Below are 22,723 nucleotides of genomic sequence, written 5' to 3'. Positions count from 1 at the left end.
AGATTATTCTCCCTTTATTTTAATTTTTTTTGTGATATGGGAGACAAGTGATTTAATCAGGCCCACTATATCACAGTATAGTTTCTGAGGCACAAAATGAATGACAGATACCACAGACAGCACTGGCACAGATGCACAGATTTGGCAAGATTATTCTCCCTTTATTTATTTTTTTATGGGAGACAAGTGATTTAATCAGGCCCACTGTTATGACCCCAATGGCAGAGGGTCTCAAAAGTATATACCAAGTCTGCAAACACAAAAAACCAGCTCATAGGGCAGTGGTAACTGGGCTGACCATATATCTAATCCTAGCACCACAAATAGCAGCAGCCGGGGAACGTGCCTACGTTGGTTCTAGACGTCTCGCGCCAGCCGGAGAACTAACTAACCCTAGAAGGGAAAAGATAGACCTTTCTTGCCTCCAGAGAAAAGACCCCAAAAGTTGGATACAAGCCCCCAACAAATAATAACGGTGAGGTAAGGAGAAAAGACAAACGTAAGAATGAACTAGATATTTAGCAAAGAGAGGCCCACTGACTAATAGCAGAATATAGTAAGATGACTTATATGGTCAGCAAAAACCCTATCAAAATTTCCACGCTGGATATTCAAGAACCCCCGAACCGTCTAACGGCCCGGGGGGAGAACACCAGCCCCCTAGAGCTTCCAGCAAAATCAGGAATCACATTTAGTACAAGCTGGACAAAAAATAAGAGCAAAGCAAAAACCAATAAACAAGGAAGCAGGACTTAGCTTAATTTTGCAAGATCCAAGACCAGCAGACAGGAGCAAACAGAAAGGAACTGATTACAACGATGCCAGGCACTGGACTGAGAAACCAGGAAGTTTATATAGCAACACACCTGGACTAACGACCCAGGTGGGTGCCAAACTGAGGAAAGACAATCCCAGAGTCATATCACTAGTGACCACAAGAGGGAGCCAAAAAAGTCTAATTCACAACAGTACCCCCCCTTTAAGGAGGGGTCACCGAACCCTCACCAAGACCACCAGGGCGATCAGGATGAGCAGCGTGAAAGGCACGAACTAAATCGGCCGCATGCACATCAGAGGCAACCACCCAGGAATTATCCTCCTGACCATAGCCCTTCCACTTGACCAGATACTGAAGCCTCCGCCTGGAGAGACGAGAATCCAAGATCTTCTCCACCACGTACTCCAACTCGCCCTCAACCAACACCGGAGCAGGAGGCTCAACAGAAGGAACCACAGGTACAACGTACCGCCGCAACAAAGACCTATGGAACACGTTGTGAATGGCAAACGACACCGGAAGATCCAAGCGAAAGGACACAGGATTAAGGATTTCCAATATCTTGTAAGGACCGATGAAGCAAGGCTTAAATTTAGGAGAGGAGACCTTCATAGGAACAAATCGAGAAGACAGCCATACCAAATCCCCAACACGAAGTCGGGGACCCACACCGCGGCGGCGGTTGGCAAAACGCTGAGCCTTCTCCTGTGACAACTTCAAGTTGTCCACCACATGATTCCAGATCCCCTGCAACCTATCCACCACGGAATCTACCCCAGGACAGTCAGAAGGCTCCACATGTCCCGAGGAAAAACGAGGATGGAAACCAGAGTTGCAAAAAAATGGCGAAACCAAAGTAGCGGAACTAGCCCGATTATTAAGGGCAAACTCAGCCAACGGCAAGAAGGTCACCCAATCATCCTGATCTGCAGAAACAAAACACCTCAAATAAGCCTCCAGAGTCTGATTAGTTCGCTCCGTTTGTCCATTAGTCTGAGGATGAAAGGCAGACGAAAACGACAAATCAATGCCCATCTTAGCACAAAAGGATCGCCAGAACCTGGAAACAAACTGGGATCCTCTGTCAGACACAATATTCTCAGGAATGCCGTGTAAACGAACCACATTCTGAAAGAACAAAGGAACCAGATCGGAAGAGGAAGGCAGCTTAGGCAAAGATACCAAATGGACCATCTTGGAAAAGCGATCACATACCACCCAGATGACAGACATGCCCTGAGACACTGGAAGATCTGAAATGAAATCCATGGAAATGTGTGTCCAAGGCCTCTTCGGGACAGGCAAGGGCAAGAGCAACCCGCTGGCATGAGAACAGCAAGGCTTAGCTCGAGCACAAGTCCCACAGGACTGCACAAATGACCACACATCCCGTGACAAGGAAGGCCACCAAAAGGACCTAGCCACCAGATCTCTGGTGCCAAAAATTCCCGGATGCCCTGCCAACACCGAGGAATGAACCTCGGAAATGACTCTGCTGGTCCACTTATCAGGAACAAACAGTCTGTCAGGTGGACAAGAGTCAGGTCTACCAGCCTGAAATCTCTGCAACACACGTCACAAATCCGGAGAAATGGCTGACAGGATAACTCCCTCTTTGAGAATACCAACTGGTTCTGCGACTCCAGGAGAGTCAGGCACAAAGCTCCTTGAGAGAGCATCAGCCTTCACATTCTTTGAACCTGGTAAATACGAGACCACAAAGTCAAAACGGGAGAAAAACAATAACCAGCGGGCCTGTCTAGGATTCAGGTGTTTAGCAGACTCGAGATACATCAGATTTTTGTGATCAGTCAAGACCACCACACGATGCTTAGCACCCTCGAGCCAATGACGCCACTCCTCAAATGCCCACTTCATGGCTAACAACTCCCGATTGCCAACATCATAATTCCGCTCAGCAGGCGAAAACTTCCTAGAGAAAAAAGCACATGGTCTCATTACAGAGCAACCAGGGCCTCTCTGCGACAAAACGGCCCCTGCCCCAATCTCAGAAGCATCCACTTCAACCTGAAAGGGAAGTGAGACATCAGGCTGGCACAAAACAGGCGCCGAAGTAAACCGGCGCTTCAACTCTTGAAAGGCTTCCATGGCTGCAGGAGCCCAGTTAGCAACATCAGAACCTTTCTTGGTCATATCCGTCAAAGGTTTAACAACGCTAGAAAAATTAGCGATAAAACGACGGTAGAAGTTAGCAAAACCCAAGAACTTCTGAAGACTCTTAACTGACGTGGGTTGAGTCCAATCATGAATAGCTCGGACCTTGACTGGGTCCATCTCCACCGCAGAAGGGGAAAAAATAAAACCCAAAAAGGGAACCTTCTGTACTCCAAAGAGACACTTTGAGCCCTTAACAAACAAAGCATTCTCACGCAAAACCTGAAACACCATCCTGACCTGCTCTACATGCGAGTCCCAATCATCAGAAAAAACCAGAATATCATCCAGATAAACAATCATAAATTTATCCAGATACTTCCGGAAAATATCATGCATAAAGGACTGAAACACTGAAGGAGCATTAGAGAGCCCGAAAGGCATCACCAAGTACTCAAAATGACCTTCGGGCGTATTAAATGCAGTTTTCCATTCATCTCCTTGCTTCATGCGCACAAGGTTGTACACACCACAAAGATCTATCTTGGTGAACCACTTGGCACCTTTAATCCGGGCAAACAAGTCTGACAACAGAGGCAAAGGATACTGAAATTTAACAGTGATTTTATTCAGAAGCCGATAGTCAATACAAGGTCTCAAAGATCCGTCCTTCTTGGCCACAAAAAAGAATCCCGCACCAAGAGGGGAAGAGGATGGACGGATATGCCCCTTCTCCAGAGATTCCTTGATATACGAACGCATTGCGGTATGCTCAGGTACATACAGATTAAATAATCTTCCCTTAGGAAATTTACTACCTGGAATCAAATCTATAGCGCAGTCACAGTCCCTATGAGGAGGAAGAGCACTGGACCTGGACTCGCTGAATACATCCTGGTAATCAGACAAATACTCAGGAACTTCCGAAGGAGTAGAGGAAGCAATAGACACCGGCGGGGAATCACCATGAATTCCCTGACAGCCCCAACTTGACACAGACATTGCCTTCCAATCCAAGACTGGATTATGGGTCTGTAACCATGGCAGACTCAAAACGACCAAATCATGCATTTTATGCAGAACAAGAAAACGAATCACCTCCCGATGTTCAGGAGTCATGCACATGGTTACCTGTGTCCAAAACTACGGTTTATTTTCCGCCAATGGCGTAGCATCAATACCTCTAAGAGGGATAGGATTTACCAACGGCTCAAGAACAAAACCACAGCGCTTGGCAAACGACAGATCCATAAGACTCAGGGCAGCACCTGAATCCACAAACGCCATAACAGGGTAGGAGGACAATGAGCAAATTAAAGTCACAGACAGAATAAATTTAGGTTGCAAATTACCAATGGCGACAGGACTAACAACCCTAGTTAGGCGTTTAGAGCATGCTGATATAACATGTGTAGAATCAACACAGTAAAAACACAACCCATTCTGACGTCTATGATTTTTTCGTTCATTTCTAGTCTGAATTCTACCACATTGCATTAAATCAGGTGTTTGTTCAGACAACACCACCAGAGGATTCGTGGCTTTGTGCTCCCGCAAACGCCGGTCAATTTGAATAGCCAGCGCCATGGAATCATTCAGACCTGTAGGAATGGAGAAACCCACCATCACATTCTTAATGGCTTCAGAAAGGCCATTTCTGAAATTTGCGGCCAGTGCACACTCATTCCACTGAGTAAGCACGGACCATTTCCGAAATTTTTGGCAATACACTTCAGCTTCATCCTGACCCTGAGAAATAGCCAGCAAGGCTTTTTCTGCCTGAATTTCAAGATTGGGTTCCTCGTAAAGCAATCCGAGCGCCAGAAAAAACGCATCAATATTCGCCAATGCCGGATCTCCTGGCGCTAGCGAGAAAGCCCAATCCTGAGGGTCGCCCCGTAAGAAAGAGATAACAATTTTTACTTGCTGAGCTGAGTCTCCAGATGAACGGGGTCTCAGAGATAGAAACAATTTACAATTATTCCTGAAATTCCTAAACTTAAATCGGTCTCCAGAGAACAGTTCAGGAATAGGTATTTTAGGTTCAGACATTGGACTACTGGTAACAAAATCTTGTATGCCCTGCACACGAGCAGCAAGCTGATCCACACTTGTAATCAAAGTCTGGACATTCATGTCTGCAGCAAGCACAAGCCACTCAGAGGTAAAGGGAAGGAAAAAAGAGAGGAAAGAAAAAAAAAACTCAGACTTTCCTTTCTTGTAATCCCACTTCTGCAATGCATTAAACATTCAACCTGGGCCTGGCATACTGTTATGACCCCAATGGCAGAGGGTCTCAAAAGTATATACCAAGTCTGCAAACACAAAAAACCAGCTCATAGGGCAGTGGTAACTGGGCTGACCATATATCTAATCCTAGCACCACAAATAGCAGCAGCCGGGGAACGTGCCTACGTTGGTTCTAGACGTCTCGCGCCAGCCGGAGAACTAACTAACCCTAGAAGGGAAAAGATAGACCTTTCTTGCCTCCAGAGAAAAGACCCCAAAAGTTGGATACAAGCCCCCAACAAATAATAACGGTGAGGTAAGGAGAAAAGACAAACGTAAGAATGAACTAGATATTTAGCAAAGAGAGGCCCACTGACTAATAGCAGAATATAGTAAGATGACTTATATGGTCAGCAAAAACCCTATCAAAATTTCCACGCTGGATATTCAAGAACCCCCGAACCGTCTAATGGCCCGGGGGGAGAACACCAGCCCCCTAGAGCTTCCAGCAAAATCAGGAATCACATTTAGTACAAGCTGGACAAAAAATAAGAGCAAAGCAAAAACCAAAAAACAAGGAAGCAGGACTTAGCTTAATTTTGCAAGATCCAAGACCTGAAGACAGGAGCAAACAGAAAGGAACTGATTACAACGATGCCAGGCACTGGACTGAGAAACCAGGAAGTTTATATAGCAACACCCCTGGACTAACGACCCAGGTGGGTGCCAAACTGAGGAAAGACAATCCCAGAGTCATATCACTAGTGACCACAAGAGGGAGCCAAAAAAGTCTAATTCACAACAGTCCCCCCCCTTTAAGGAGGGGTCACCGAACCCTCACCAAGACCACCAGGGCGATCAGGATGAGCAGCGTGAAAGGCACAAACTAAATCGGCCGCATGCACATCAGAGGCAACCACCCAGGAATTATCCTCCTGACCATAGCCCTTCCACTTGACCAGATACTGAAGCCTCCGCCTAGAGAGACGAGAATCCAAGATCTTCTCCACCACGTACTCCAACTCGCCCTCAACCAACACCGGAGCAGGAGGCTCAACAGAAGGAACCACAGGTACAACGTACCGCCGCAACAAAGACCTATGGAACACGTTGTGAATGGCAAACGACACCGGAAGATCCAAGCGAAAGGACACAGGATTAAGGATTTCCAATATCTTGTAAGGACCGATGAAGCGAGGCTTAAATTTAGGAGAGGAGACCTTCATAGGAACAAATCGAGAAGACAGCCATACCAAATCCCCAACACGAAGTCGGGGACCCACACCGCGGCGGCGGTTGGCAAAACGCTGAGCCTTCTCCTATGACAACTTCAAGTTGTCCACCACATGATTCCAGATCCGCTGCAACCTATCCACCACGGAATCTACCCCAGGACAGTCAGAAGGCTCCACATGTCCCGAGGAAAAACGAGGATGGAAACCAGAGTTGCAAAAAAATGGCGAAACCAAAGTAGCGGAACTAGCCCGATTATTAAGGGCAAACTCAGCCAACGGCAAGAAGGTCACCCAATCATCCTGATCTGCAGAAACAAAACACCTCAAATAAGCCTCCAGAGTCTGATTACTTCGCTCCGTTTGTCCATTAGTCTGAGGATGAAAGGCAGACGAAAACGACAAATCAATGCCCATCTTAGCACAAAAGGATCGCCAGAACCTGGAAACAAACTGGGATCCTCTGTCAGACACAATATTCTCAGGAATGCCGTGTAAACGAACCACATTCTGAAAGAACAAAGGAACCAGATCGGAAGAGGAAGGCAGCTTAGGCAAAGATACCAAATGGACCATCTTGGAAAAGCGATCACATACCACCCAGATGACAGACATGCCCTGAGACACTGGAAGATCTGAAATGAAATCCATGGAAATGTGTGTCCAAGGCCTCTTCAGGACAGGCAAGGGCAAGAGCAACCCGCTGGCACGAGAACAGCAAGGCTTAGCTCCAGCACAAGTCCCACAGGACTGCACAAATGACCGCACATCCCGTGACAAGGAAGGCCACCAAAAGGACCTAGCCACCAGATCTCTGGTGCCAAAAATTCCCGGATGCCCTGCCAACACCGAGGAATGAACCTCGGAAATGACTCTGCTGGTCCACTTATCAGGAACAAACAGTCTGTCAGGTGGACAAGAGTCAGGTCTACCAGCCTGAAATCTCTGCAACACACGTCACAAATCCGGAGAAATGGCTGACAGGATAACTCCCTCTTTGAGATTACCAACTGGTTCTGCGACTCCAGGAGAGTCAGGCACAAAGCTCCTTGAAAGAGCATCAGCCTTCACATTCTTTGAACCTGGTAAATACGAGACCACAAAGTCAAAACGGGAGAAAAACAATGACCAGCGGGCCTGTCTAGGATTCAGGCGTTTAGCAGACTCGAGATACATCAGATTTTTGTGATCAGTCAAGAAGACCACCACACGATGCTTAGCACCCTCGAGCCAATGATGCCACTCCTCAAATGCCCACTTCATGGCTAACAACTCCCGATTGCCAACATCATAATTCCGCTCAGCAGGCGAAAACTTCCTAGAGAAAAAAGCACATGGTCTCATTACAGAGCAACCAGGGCCTCTCTGCGACAAAACGGCCCCTGCCCCAATCTCAGAAGCATCCACTTCAACCTGAAAGGGAAGTGAGTAGTGTTGAGCGATACTTTCCGATATCGGAAAGTATCGGTATCGGAAAGTATCGGCCGATACCGTCAAAATATCGGATCCAATCCGATACCGATACCCGATCCCAATGCAAGTCAATGGGACGAAAATATCGGAATTAAAATAAACCCTTTATACACTTGTAGGTTCATTCTACATGAAGGAAAACAACTAAGAATAATGTAGGATGTATTGGGGGACGTGGCGGAGACATTAAAGGCACAGAGGTTTAGCCCAATGTAATAGAATAGCAGGATTTTTTTTTTTTTGGATGACGTTCGGCGTTAGAAAGAATTTGACTATGTTAATTTTTTTTTTTTTTTATGCCACATATTGATGTTTCACTACTTCAACGCCCTTCACCTTCTTTTTTTCTTCTCCCACGCTTTCTTCTTCATTATCCTCATCATCAGCTTCTTTGACATCAACTTCTTCACCTTATTCATCTTCTTCTTCATCTTCTACCTATTATTTTTTGGGTTACATTGTTCATATTCTTTTTATTTTACTATTATCTTCATCATATTCTACTTCTTCATCATATTCTTATTTGTGACAGGCATTCCTGTAGTTGTTATCTATAAAAGTTTGAAGATTACACCTTCCGTTCTGCCTGTCACAAAACAGTTACATTTGTCCGCGTTCAGTTTGGCCTGCAGCATCAGGCTTTATCCAGGGGCACCACGAGGAGGAACGGACTCACCCCCATACACTGCTTAGTCTTCTTCTGCTTATAATTTAGATAATATTTTTTGCTCTGATATTTAGTGTTATGCTTAATGTTCTTCTGCTCTTTGTTCTGCAGCCTCTTGTTCTTCTGCTTCTCGGTCTTCCAGGTCGTCGTCGTCTCCAGGGTCGTCGTCTCCAGGGTCGTCGTCTCCCGGGTCATCGTCATCGGGGTGGTCTTCAGGGTCGTCGTCTCCGGGGTCGTCGTCATCACGGTGGTCTTCAGGGTCATCGTCTCCAGGGTCGTCGTCATCACGGTGGTTGTCGTCTCTGGTGTCGTCGTCATCTTAGGGGTGTTCTTCCGGGTCATCGTGTTTAGTCTCTTGAACTTGGAAATGTAGCAGAAGGTACAAGAAGGCTGAGAAAATGCCGAGAACCAGCTGATGGAACTGGAACTCGGATGGCTACCCGAAGGTCCAAGAGCCAATGGAACTACCGAGGACCAGCTGACGTTACTGGAACCCAGTTACTAAGCAGGAGGTACCCGTGCCTGAAAGCACTACCAAGGACCACCTGACGTTGGTGGAACTCGGATACCCAGAGGGAGGCACCTAAGCCAAAGGCTCTGCCCGGAACCAGCTGACGGTACTGGAACCAGGATGGGGAGCAGAAGGTACAAGAGCAAAAGACAGTGCCGAGAACCAGCTGACGGTGCTGGAACCCGGATGGGTAGCCGAAGGTCCAAGAGCCAATGGAACTACCGAGGACCAGCTGACGTTACTGGAACCCGGTTACTAAGCAGGAGGTACCCGTGCCTGAAAGCACTACCAAGGACCACCTGACGTTGGTGGAACTCGGATACCCAGAGGGAGGCACCTAAGCCAAAGGCTCTGCCCGGAACCAGCTGACGGTACTGGAACCAGGATGGGGAGCAGAAGGTACAAGAGCAAGTGTCTGCGTGGCTTTTGCAGGACACGATGCCGGCTGCACAGCAGGGGAACAGCTGGCGGTGCTGAACCCCACTGACACATTGGCTGGTGTTTTTCTCTGTGCAGCTAGCAGTACCGGGCCCCAACTGGCGGTGTTGGAGCCCGGGGTCAGCAGGAGGAGGAGAGGGAGCAGAGTGTAGGCCGAAGCCTGCACTGGCGGCAGCTTTTGGGTCTGTTGTGCCTGCGTGGCAGTTGCAGGACACGTTGCCGGCTGCACAGCAGGGGAACAGCTGGCGGTGCTGAACCCCACTGACACATTGGCTGGTGTTTTTCTCTGTGCAGCTAGCAGTACCGGGCCCCAACTGGCGGTGTTGGAGCCCAGGGCTCTGCAGGGGGAGCAGAGTGTAGGCCGAAGCCTAATCGAACCAATTTCAAAGGTAACCTTTAACCCCCCCTCAGGGGTTACAAAGTAGAAGAGCCACAGCTTATGCAGCAGTAGTGCTGCACAAGTCAAAGGTTGCTCTTTTAATTTCGCTCCTTGCACACGCTGAGTGAAACACGTATAACATTTAGCCCTTTATACAGTCAAACTGTGTTGGAGGCGCGAGTTCCCTTTGTAATGAGACGCAGCACAGATGTCAAGAATCCCACCTTGGTGCTGGGTGCAGCCTCCTGAGCGTTGTTATTTGCTGTACAGGAGTCTGCGCTGTCGTGTTATTCCCTGGCCTAGCGCTGTTAGCGCTGCCCATGTTCTGGCATCATTTAATGTCGGCCGGTGCGTTTCGCGATGCCCATGAATCCCAGCCCCGCAGTGTCTTAACATTGTTAAAACACTGCGGGGCTGGGATTCAGGGCCTGGCGCAGCACATATGTTCGCCTCTCACACTCGGGTCCTTACACCCGCTTCAGACTGTGCGGCGTCATCTGATCCCTTATCGCATGCCACGGCCATGAAGCCGCACAGTCCGCAGAAGGCGGAAGGAGATGAGGGACAGGCGAACTGATGCACTGATCATGCCCATCAATCACACCCTCGCAGTCCCAATAACTAAGACAACGAGGGGCGTTGTGTGGGTCAGGGCGGCCGCAGAGGCGCAGGCAGCCAAACCATGATGCCAGAAGACGGGCAGCGCTACCAAGGGGGTTGCAGCGTGTCATTACAAAGGAAAGTCACACCACCGGGACGGTTAAATGGTCACACAGAGGACACATTTTAGACGTGTTTTCAGTTCCACATGTGCGAGGAGAATACGTTTATGAGCCACCTTGCACACATGCAGCATTACCGCTGTACAAGGTGGCCTTTAAAACGTACAAACGCCTGGGGGAGGGGGGACAGGTTCCTTTCAATTTCAGTTCTTGTGTCTGCGTGGCTTTTGCAGGACACGATGCCGGCTGCACAGCAGGGGAACAGCTGGCGGTGCTGAACCCCACTGACACATTGGCTGGTGTTTTTCTCTGTGCAGCTAGCAGTACCGGGCCCCAACTGGCGGTGTTGGAGCCCGGGGTCAGCAGGAGGAGGAGAGGGAGCAGAGTGTAGGCCGAAGCCTGCACTGGCGGCAGCTTTTGGGTCTGTTGTGCCTGCGTGGCAGTTGCAGGACACGTTGCCGGCTGCACAGCAGGGGAACAGCTGGCGGTGCTGAACCCCACTGACACATTGGCTGGTGTTTTTCTCTGTGCAGCTAGCAGTACCGGGCCCCAACTGGCGGTGTTGGAGCCCAGGGCTCTGCAGGGGGAGCAGAGTGTAGGCCGAAGCCTAATCGAACCAATTTCAAAGGTAACCTTTAACCCCCCCTCAGGGGTTACAAAGTAGAAGAGCCACAGCTTATGCAGCAGTAGTGCTGCACAAGTCAAAGGTTGCTCTTTTAATTTCGCTCCTTGCACACGCTGAGTGAAACACGTATAACATTTAGCCCTTTATACAGTCAAACTGTGTTGGAGGCGCGAGTTCCCTTTGTAATGAGACGCAGCACAGATGTCAAGAATCCCACCTTGGTGCTGGGTGCAGCCTCCTGAGCGTTGTTATTTGCTGTACAGGAGTCTGCGCTGTCGTGTTATCCCCTGGCCTAGCGCTGTTAGCGCTGCCCATGTTCTGGCATCATTTAATGTCGGCCGGTGCGTTTCGCGATGCCCATGAATCCCAGCCCCGCAGTGTCTTAACATTGTTAAAACACTGCGGGGCTGGGATTCAGGGCCTGGCGCAGCACATATGTTCGCCTCTCACACTCGGGTCCTTACACCCGCTTCAGACTGTGCGGCGTCATCTGATCCCTTATCGCATGCCACGGCCATGAAGCCGCACAGTCCGCAGAAGGCGGAAGGAGATGAGGGACAGGCGAACTGATGCACTGATCATGCCCATCAATCACACCCTCGCAGTCCCAATAACTAAGACAACGAGGGGCGTTGTGTGGGTCAGGGCGGCCGCAGAGGCGCAGGCAGCCAAACCATGATGCCAGAAGACGGGCAGCGCTACCAAGGGGGTTGCAGCGTGTCATTACAAAGGAAAGTCACACCACCGGGACGGTTAAATGGTCACACAGAGGACACATTTTAGACGTGTTTTCAGTTCCACATGTGCGAGGAGAATACGTTTATGAGCCACCTTGCACACATGCAGCATTACCGCTGTACAAGGTGGCCTTTAAAACGTACAAACGCCTGGGGGAGGGGGGACAGGTTCCCTTCAATTTCAGTTCTTGTGTCTGCGTGGCTTTTGCAGGACACGATGCCGGCTGCACAGCAGGGGAACAGCTGGCGGTGCTGAACCCCACTGACACATTGGCTGGTGTTTTTCTCTGTGCAGCTAGCAGTACCGGGCCCCAACTGGCGGTGTTGGAGCCCGGGGTCAGCAGGAGGAGGAGAGGGAGCAGAGTGTAGGCCGAAGCCTGCACTGGCGGCAGCTTTTGGGTCTGTTGTGCCTGCGTGGCAGTTGCAGGACACGTTGCCGGCTGCACAGCAGGGGAACAGCTGGCGGTGCTGAACCCCACTGACACATTGGCTGGTGTTTTTCTCTGTGCAGCTAGCAGTACCGGGCCCCAACTGGCGGTGTTGGAGCCCAGGGCTCTGCAGGGGGAGCAGAGTGTAGGCCGAAGCCTAATCGAACCAATTTCAAAGGTAACCTTTAACCCCCCCTCAGGGGTTACAAAGTAGAAGAGCCACAGCTTATGCAGCAGTAGTGCTGCACAAGTCAAAGGTTGCTCTTTTAATTTCGCTCCTTGCACACGCTGAGTGAAACACGTATAACATTTAGCCCTTTATACAGTCAAACTGTGTTGGAGGCGCGAGTTCCCTTTGTAATGAGACGCAGCACAGATGTCAAGAATCCCACCTTGGTGCTGGGTGCAGCCTCCTGAGCGTTGTTATTTGCTGTACAGGAGTCTGCGCTGTCGTGTTATCCCCTGGCCTAGCGCTGTTAGCGCTGCCCATGTTCTGGCATCATTTAATGTCGGCCGGTGCGTTTCGCGATGCCCATGAATCCCAGCCCCGCAGTGTCTTAACATTGTTAAAACACTGCGGGGCTGGGATTCAGGGCCTGGCGCAGCACATATGTTCGCCTCTCACACTCGGGTCCTTACACCCGCTTCAGACTGTGCGGCGTCATCTGATCCCTTATCGCATGCCACGGCCATGAAGCCGCACAGTCCGCAGAAGGCGGAAGGAGATGAGGGACAGGCGAACTGATGCACTGATCATGCCCATCAATCACACCCTCGCAGTCCCAATAACTAAGACAACGAGGGGCGTTGTGTGGGTCAGGGCGGCCGCAGAGGCGCAGGCAGCCAAACCATGATGCCAGAAGACGGGCAGCGCTACCAAGGGGGTTGCAGCGTGTCATTACAAAGGAAAGTCACACCACCGGGACGGTTAAATGGTCACACAGAGGACACATTTTAGACGTGTTTTCAGTTCCACATGTGCGAGGAGAATACGTTTATGAGCCACCTTGCACACATGCAGCATTACCGCTGTACAAGGTGGCCTTAAAAACGTACAAACGCCTGGGGGAGGGGGGACAGGTTCCCTTCAATTTCAGTTCTGGTGTCTGCGTGGCTTTTGCAGGACACGATGCCGGCTGCACAGCAGGGGAACAGCTGGCGGTGCTGAACCCCACTGACACATTGGCTGGTGTTTTTCTCTGTGCAGCTAGCAGTACCGGGCCCCAACTGGCGGTGTTGGAGCCCAGGGCTCTGCAGGGGGAGCAGAGTGTAGGCCGAAGCCTAATCGAACCAATTTCAAAGGTAACCTTTAACCCCCCCTCAGGGGTTACAAAGTAGAAGAGCCACAGCTTATGCAGCAGTAGTGCTGCACAAGTCAAAGGTTGCTCTTTTAATTTCGCTCCTTGCACACGCTGAGTGAAACACGTATAACATTTAGCCCTTTATACAGTCAAACTGTGTTGGAGGCGCGAGTTCCCTTTGTAATGAGACGCAGCACAGATGTCAAGAATCCCACCTTGGTGCTGGGTGCAGCCTCCTGAGCGTTGTTATTTGCTGTACAGGAGTCTGCGCTGTCGTGTTATCCCCTGGCCTAGCGCTGTTAGCGCTGCCCATGTTCTGGCATCATTTAATGTCGGCCGGTGCGTTTCGCGATGCCCATGAATCCCAGCCCCGCAGTGTCTTAACATTGTTAAAACACTGCGGGGCTGGGATTCAGGGCCTGGCGCAGCACATATGTTCGCCTCTCACACTCGGGTCCTTACACCCGCTTCAGACTGTGCGGCGTCATCTGATCCCTTATCGCATGCCACGGCCATGAAGCCGCACAGTCCGCAGAAGGCGGAAGGAGATGAGGGACAGGCGAACTGATGCACTGATCATGCCCATCAATCACACCCTCGCAGTCCCAATAACTAAGACAACGAGGGGCGTTGTGTGGGTCAGGGCGGCCGCAGAGGCGCAGGCAGCCAAACCATGATGCCAGAAGACGGGCAGCGCTACCAAGGGGGTTGCAGCGTGTCATTACAAAGGAAAGTCACACCACCGGGACGGTTAAATGGTCACACAGAGGACACATTTTAGACGTGTTTTCAGTTCCACATGTGCGAGGAGAATACGTTTATGAGCCACCTTGCACACATGCAGCATTACCGCTGTACAAGGTGGCCTTAAAAACGTACAAACGCCTGGGGGAGGGGGGACAGGTTCCCTTCAATTTCAGTTCTGGTGTCTGCGTGGCTTTTGCAGGACACGATGCCGGCTGCACAGCAGGGGAACAGCTGGCGGTGCTGAACCCCACTGACACATTGGCGAGGTGTTTTTCTCTGTGCAGCTAGCACATCTGGGCCCCAACTGGCGGTGTTAGAGCCCAGGGTCAGCAGGAGGAGCAAGGGGAGCGGAGTGTAGGCCGAAGCCTGCACTGGAGCAAGTTGAAAGGAAACCTTTAACCCCCCCCCCAGGCGTTTGTAGCTGGAAGAGCCATCGTGTACAGCACTAATGCTGGAAAAGGTAAACTTAGCTCTTTTAATTATGGTCCTTGCAGATGCTGAACCTAACACTTATGAAATGTGTCCCCTCACAGCGTTCAACCGTCCGGTAGGTGGAACTTTCCTTTGTCATGTGACGCAGCACAGCCGTCATTTTTACCCCCTTGTCGCCGTGCGCCGCCTCCTCAGCGTTGTTTGAATCTGTCCCAGGGCCTGCGCTGTTAGGTTACCCCTTGGCCATGCACACATTTTGCGCTGCCCGTCTTCTGACATCATTTGCTGTCAGGCTGGCTGCGCCTGTGCGGGTGCGCTGTCCGAGATTCAGCCTCGCGGTGTCGTCTAATGTAATCCCACCGCGGGCCTGGGATCCGTGTCCATGCGCAGTGCATATCCTCGCCTCTCACTCCCCTCCCTACGGCTTCTTAAGACTGTGCGGTGTCACGGCCGTGGCATGCTATTAGGGATCAGCTGACACCGAACAGTCTTTAGAAGCCGTAGGGAGGGGAGTGAGAGGCGAGGATATGCACTGCGCATGGACACGGATCCCAGGCCCGCGGTGGGATTACATTAGACGACACCGCGAGGCTGAATCTCGGACAGCGCACCCGCACAGGTGCAGCCAGCCTGACAGCAAATGATGTCAGAAGACGGGCAGCGCAAAATGTGTGCATGGCCAAGGGGTAACCTAACAGCGCAGGCTCCGGGACAGATTCAAACAACGCTGAGGAGGCGGCGCACGGCGACAAGGGGGTAAAAATGACGGCTGTGCTGCGTCACATGACAAAGGAAAGTTCCACCTACCGGACGGTTGAACGCTGTGAGGGGACACATTTCATAAGTGTTAGGTTCAGCATCTGCAAGGAGCACCACGAAAAGAGGCACTTTTTCCCTTTGCATCATTACTGCTGCACAAGGTGGCTCCTTCAGTAACAAACGCCTGGGGGGGGGGGGGACAGGTTCCCTTAAATTTAACTTGTTGTGCCTGCGTGGCGGTCGCAGTACACGTTGCCGTATACACAGCAGGGGAACAGCTGGCGGTGCTGAACCCCACTAACACATTGGCGAGGTGTTTGGCTCTGTGAGTACAGCACTTCTGGACGGCAACTGGCGGTGTTGGAGCCCAGGGGCAGGTGGAGGAGGAGGAGGTTGGAGGAGGTAGGAGGGATTGCCACACACACAGCAGGGGAACAGCTGACGTTACTGAACCCCAATAACAGAGGAGGGACTGTTGACTGTGCGTACAGCACTACCAGGCAACAACTAGCGGTGTTGGAGCCCAGGGACAGGTGGAGGAGGAGGAGGTGGAGGAGGTAGGAGGGATTGCCACACACACAGCGGGGGAACAGCTGACGTTACTGAACCCCAATAACAGAGGAGGGACTGTTGACTGTGCGTACAGCACTACCAGGCAACAACTAGCGGTGTTGGAGCCCAGGGACAGGTGGAGGAGGAGGAGGTGGAGGAGGTAGGAGGGATTGCCACACACACAGCAGGGGAACAGCTGACATTACTGAACCCCAATAACAGAGGAGGGACTGTTGACTGTGCGTACAGCACTACCAGGCAACAACTAGCGGTGTTGGAGCCCAGGGACAGGTGGAGGAGGAGGAGGTGGAGGAGGTAGGAGGGATTGCCACACACACAGCAGGGGAACAGCTGACGTTACTGAACCCCAATAACAGAGGAGGGACTGTTGACTGTGCGTACAGCACTTCTGGATGGCAACTGGCGGTGTTGGAGCCCAGGGGCAGGTGGAGGAGGAGGAGGTTGGAGGAGGTAGGAGGGATTGCCACACACACAGCAGGGGAACAGCTGACGTTACTGAACCCCAATAACAGAGGAGGGACTGTTGACTGTGCGTACAGCACTACCAGGCAACAACTAGCGGTGTTGGAGCCCAGGGACAGGTGGAGGAGGAGGAGGTGGAGGAGGTAGGAGGGATTGCCACACACACAGCAGGGGAACAGCTGACGTTACTGAACCCCAATAACAGAGGAGGGACTGTTGACTGTGCGTACAGCACTTCTGGACGGCAACTGGCGGTGTTGGAGCCCAGGGGCAGGTGGAGGAGGAGGAGGTTGGAGGAGGTAGGAGGGATTGCCACACACACAGCAGGGGAACAGCTGACGTTACTGAACCCCAATAACAGAGGAGGGACTGTTGACTGTGCGTACAGCACTACCAGGCAACAACTAGCGGTGTTGGAGCCCAGGGACAGGTGGAGGAGGAGGAGGTGGAGGAGGTAGGAGGGATTGCCACACACACAGCAGGGGAACAGCTGACGTTACTGAACCCCAATAACAGAGGAGGGACTGTTGACTGTGCGTACAGCACTACCAGGCAACAACTAGCGGTGTTGGAGCCCAGGGACAGGTGGAGGAGGAGGAGGTGGAGGAGGTAGGAGGGATTGCCACACACACAGCAGGGGAACAGCTGACGTTACTGAACCCCAATAACAGAGGAGGGACTGTTGACTGTGCGTACAGCACTTCTGGACGGCAACTGGCGGTGTTGGAGCCCAGGGGCAGGTGGAGGAGGAGGAGGTTGGAGGAGGTAGGAGGGATTGCCACACACACAGCAGGGGAACAGCTGACGTTACTGAACCCCAATAACAGAGGAGGGACTGTTGACTGTGCGTACAGCACTACCAGGCAACAACTAGCGGTGTTGGAGCCCAGGGACAGGTGGAGGAGGAGGAGGTGGAGGAGGTAGGAGGGATTGCCACACACACAGCAGGGGAACAGCTGACGTTACTGAACCCCAATAACAGAGGAGGGACTGTTGACTGTGCGTACAGCACTTCTGGACGGCAACTGGCGGTGTTGGAGCCCAGGGGCAGGTGGAGGAGGAGGAGGTTGGAGGAGGTAGGAGGGATTGCCACACACACAGCAGGGGAACAGCTGACGTTACTGAACCCCAATAACAGAGGAGGGACTGTTGACTGTGCGTACAGCACTTCTGGACGGCAACTGGCGGTGTTGGAGCACAGGGGCAGGTGGAGGAGGAGGAGGTTGGAGGAGGTAGGAGGGATTGCCACACACACAGCAGGGGAACAGCTGACGTTACTGAACCCCAATAACAGAGGAGGGACTGTTGACTGTGCGTACAGCACTACCAGGCAACAACTAGCGGTGTTGGAGCCCAGGGACAGGTGGAGGAGGAGGAGGTGGAGGAGGTAGGAGGGATTGCCACACACACAGCAGGGGAACAGCTGACGTTACTGAACCCCAATAACAGAGGAGGGACTGTTGACTGTGCGTACAGCACTACCAGGCAACAACTAGCGGTGTTGGAGCCCAGGGACAGGTGGAGGAGGAGGAGGTGGAGGAGGTAGGAGGGATTGCCACACACACAGCAGGGGAACAGCTGACGTTACTGAACCCCAATAACAGAGGAGGGACTGTTGACTGTGCGTACAGCACTACCAGGCAACAACTAGCGGTGTTGGAGCCCAGGGACAGGTGGAGGAGGAGGAGGTGGAGGAGGTAGGAGGGATTGCCACACACACAGCAGGGGAACAGCTGACGTTACTGAACCCCAATAACAGAGGAGGGACTGTTGACTGTGCGTACAGCACTTCTGGACGGCAACTGGCGGTGTTGGAGCCCAGGGGCAGGTGGAGGAGGAGGAGGTTGGAGGAGGTAGGAGGGATTGCCACACACACAGCACGGGAACAGCTGACGTTACTGAACCCCAATAACAGAGGAGGGACTGTTGACTGTGCGTACAGCACTACGAGGCAACAACTAGCGGTGTTGGAGCCCAGGGACAGGTGGAGGAGGAGGAGGTGGAGGAGGTAGGAGGGATTGCCACACACACAGCAGGGGAACAGCTGACGTTACTGAACCCCAATAACAGAGGAGGGACTGTTGACTGTGCGTACAGCACTACCAGGCAACAACTAGCGGTGTTGGAGCCCAGGGACAGGTGGAGGAGGAGGAGGTGGAGGAGGTAGGAGGGATTGCCACACACACAGCAGGGGAACAGCTGACGTTACTGAACCCCAATAACAGAGGAGGGACTGTTGACTGTGCGTACAGCACTTCTGGACGGCAACTGGCGGTGTTGGAGCCCAGGGACAGGTGGAAAAGCAGAGGAAAACAATGTAGGCCGAAGCCTGAGAAAGTCGAAAGGGAACCTTTAACCCCCCCCCCAAGGCGTTTGTAGCTGAAAGAGCCAGCTTGTGCAGCACAAAAGATGCAAAAGGAAAAGGTGGCTCTTTTCATCATGCTCCTTGCAAACACAGAACTAAACACTTATAAAATGTGTCCCCTGCAACCGTAAAACCGTCCCGGAGGTGGGACTTTCCTTCGTAATGTGACGCAGCACAGCCGTCATTCCTACCCCCCCGGCGCCGCGCACCGGCTCCTCAGCGTTGTTTTATTCCGTCCCGGAGCCTGCGCTGTTATGTTATCCCGTGGCCAGGCACACTTAGCGCTGCCCGTCTTCTGGCATCATTTGGTGTCAGGATGGCTGCGCCTGTGCGGCCGCGCTGGCAGAGAGCCCGCCTCGCAGTGTCTTCTGATTTAATCCCACTGGGGGCCTGGGATCCATGGACATGCGCAGTGCATATCCTCGCCTCTCACTCCCCTCCCTACGGCTTCTTAAGACTGTGCGGTGTCACGGCCGTGGCATGCTATTAGGGACCAGCTGACACCGAACAGTCTGAAGAAGCCATAGGGAAATGAGTGAGAGGTGGAGGTTCAGATACGCACTGCGCATGTCCATGGATCCCAGGCCCCCAGTGGGATTAAATCAGAAGACACTGCGAGGCGGGCTCTCTGCCAGCACGGCCGCACAGGCGCAGCCATCCTGACACCAAATGATGCCAGAAGACGGGCAGCCCTAAGTGTGCCTGGCCACGGGATAACATAACAGCGCAGGCTCCGGGACGGAATAAAACAACGCTGAGGAGCCGGTGCGCGGCGCCGGGGGGGTAGGAATGACGGCTGTGCTGCGTCACATTACGAAGGAAAGTCCCACCTCCGGGACGGTTTTACGGTATCAGTGGACACATTTTATAAGTGTTAAGTTCTGCGTGTGCAAGGAGCTAAACAAAAATAGCTACCTTTTCCTTGTGCAGCATTACTGCTGCACAAGGTGGCTCTTTCAGTAACAAACGCCTTGGGGGGGGGGGACAGATTCCCTTACATTTCAGTTGTTGTGTCAGCGTGGCGGTCGCATGACACATTGCCGGCTACACAGCTGGGGATCAGCTGACGTTACTGAAACCCAATAACACTGGGTCGTATGTTTTGACTGTGCAGACGGCACTTCTGAGCCTCAACTGGCGGTGTTGGAGCCCAGGAATTTAAGTTCAGGTGGTAGAAAGATGAACACAACAGGAGACCTGGATAACGTATACAGTGACCTAATTATTTAATCAGGAGGAGGAGTGGCAAATTCCTGCGAGATCCAGGCCTTGTTCATTTTCAGGAAAGTAAGCCGGTCAACGTTATCGGAGGATAGTCGCATGCGACGGTCAGTTAGTACACCACCTGCAGCACTAAAGACACGTTCCGATAATACACTGGCCGCAGGGCAAGACAGCACCTCCAATGCATACTGGCTTAGCTCTGGCCATGTATCCAGCTTTGAGACCCAAAACTTGAAAGGGGAAGAGCCGTCTGGGAGTACAGCAAGAGGGCAAGACATGTAGTCTGTCACCATCTGACGGAACCGTTGCCTCCTGCTGACTGGAGCCGTCTGTGATGGTGTAGACTTTTGTGGGGGGCACAGAAAACTGTGCCACAGTTGGGCCATACTGGTCTTGCCTTGGGCAGAGGCACTGCTTCTGCTCCCTCTTTGTGCAGAGCCTCCTCCACTGCCTGGACGCACTGAGCTGCTTTGTAATGCACTAGCAGCACTTCTCTCAGTTGGAATGGAGAAGATGATGGAATTGACCAGTGTGTCTTGGTACTCCCGCATTTTTCGCTCCCGGTTCAACGGTGTGATGAGGCTTTCTACGTTGTCCCGGTAGCGAGGATCGAGGAGGGTGAACACCCAATAATCAGACATGTTGAGAATGTGGGCGATGCGGCGGTCGTTTCTCAGGCACTGCAGCATGTAATCCACCATGTGCTGCAGACTGCCAACTGCCCAAGAAACGCTGTCCCCTGCTGGAGGCGTGATCTCTGCCTGCTCGTCATCACCCCACCCTCGCTGTACACACTGAGTACTGGACAATTCGGTAACTCCCTCCTCTGGACGGACGTCTTCCTCCTCCATTGACTCCTCCTCATCCTCCTCACAAACTGTCCCCTGCCTACGCGTTTGTGAGGAACCACGTGGCGCTGACTGTCCAGAAGATGATGGAAATGGATGAATCCTCATCCTCCACCTCTTCCACAACATCATCCCTTAGCGCTTGCAGTGATTTTTCAAGCAGGCAGATAAGGGGGACAGTCATGCTGACTAGTGCATCATCTGCACTCGCCATCCGCGTGGAATAATCAAAGGGACGCAAAACCTGGCAGACATCATTCATAGTGGCCCACTCTGTGGTTGTGAAGTCTGTACGGCGCTGACTGCGACTTTTTTGCGCCTGAAGCAGCTGGTACTCCATTACAGCTTGCTGCTGCTCACACAACCGCTCCAACATATGTAACGTGGAATTCCACCTGGTAGGTAGGTCACATATGATGCGATGTTCCGGCAGGCGGTGTCGGCGCTGCAGAGCCGCAATGCGCGCTTTTGCCGTGCTGGAACGCCGCAAGTGAGCACACTCTAGGCGGACCTTGTGCAGCAGTGCATCAAGATCCGGATAGTCCCTCAAAAAGCTCTGCACGACCAAATTGAGCACATGTGCCAGACATGGGATGTGAGTGAGGTTGCCGAGGCCCAGAGCTGCCACCAGATTTCGGCCATTATCACACACTACCATGCCTGGCTGGAGATTCGCTGGCACAAACCACACATCGCTCTCCTGCTTGATGGCATTCCAGAGCTCCTGCGCTGTGTGGCTACGATTCCCCAAAAAAATTAATTTCAAGACGGCCTGTTGACGTTTGGCCACGGCTGTGCTCATGTCGGTCGTAACAGGTACACGTTCATCACGGGTCCATGTGGAGGTGGACTGTGACGGCTCCTGCAGCGATGATTCTGAGGAACTGGTGTAAGAGGAGGAGTCAATGCGTACAGAATGGATTCCTGCAATCCTTGGAGTGGGCAGGACACGTCCTGCGCCACTCGCACGGTCTGTACATGGCTCAACAACATTAACCCAATGGGCAGTGAGGGAAAGGTATCGCCCCTGTCCATGTTGACTGGTCCACGCATCGGTGGTGAGGTGGACCTTGCTACTGACGGCGTTCAGTAGCGCGTGTTTTATGTGTCCCTCCACATGCTTGTGCAGGGCAGGGACGGCTTGCCTGCTGAAGTAAAAGCGGCTGGGCACATTGTACTGTGGGACTGCCAATGACATCAAGTCACGGAAGCTGTCAGTCTCCACCAGCCTGAATGACAGCATTTCCAGTGACAGAAGTTTGGCAATGCCTGCAGTCAGAGCCTGTGCTCGTGGGTGGTTTGACGAGAAAGGCCGCCTTTTCTCCCATGCCTGTACTACCGATGGCTGTAGACTGGGCTGGGAGTGTGTGGATGACTGGGAAAGTGGCGCTGCGGGTGGAATTACAGCGGGTCTCTGGACAACAGGGCCAGAGGTTCTTCCACGGCGATCCTGGGAGGAAGCCGAACCAGCTGCGTGTGAGCTAGAGGAAGAGGCAACACGAGCTGAAGAGGTGGTAGCTGCCGCTGTTGGTTGGCCTACCTCTTCAGTGTGTTTTTCTAACTCCGCCGGGTGCCTGTTGCGCACATGTTTCCACATGTTGGAGGTATTGAGGTTGCTGACATTTCGACCTCTTTTGACTTTTTGATGACACACGTTGCATCTGACATAGCAAATGTC

Source organism: Ranitomeya variabilis, chromosome 6 (assembly GCF_051348905.1).
Source record: "Ranitomeya variabilis isolate aRanVar5 chromosome 6, aRanVar5.hap1, whole genome shotgun sequence".
Taxonomy (NCBI): Eukaryota; Metazoa; Chordata; class Amphibia; order Anura; family Dendrobatidae; genus Ranitomeya; species Ranitomeya variabilis.
The sequence above is the reverse complement of the archived record's forward strand: the minus strand, read 5'-3'. Positions refer to the sequence as shown.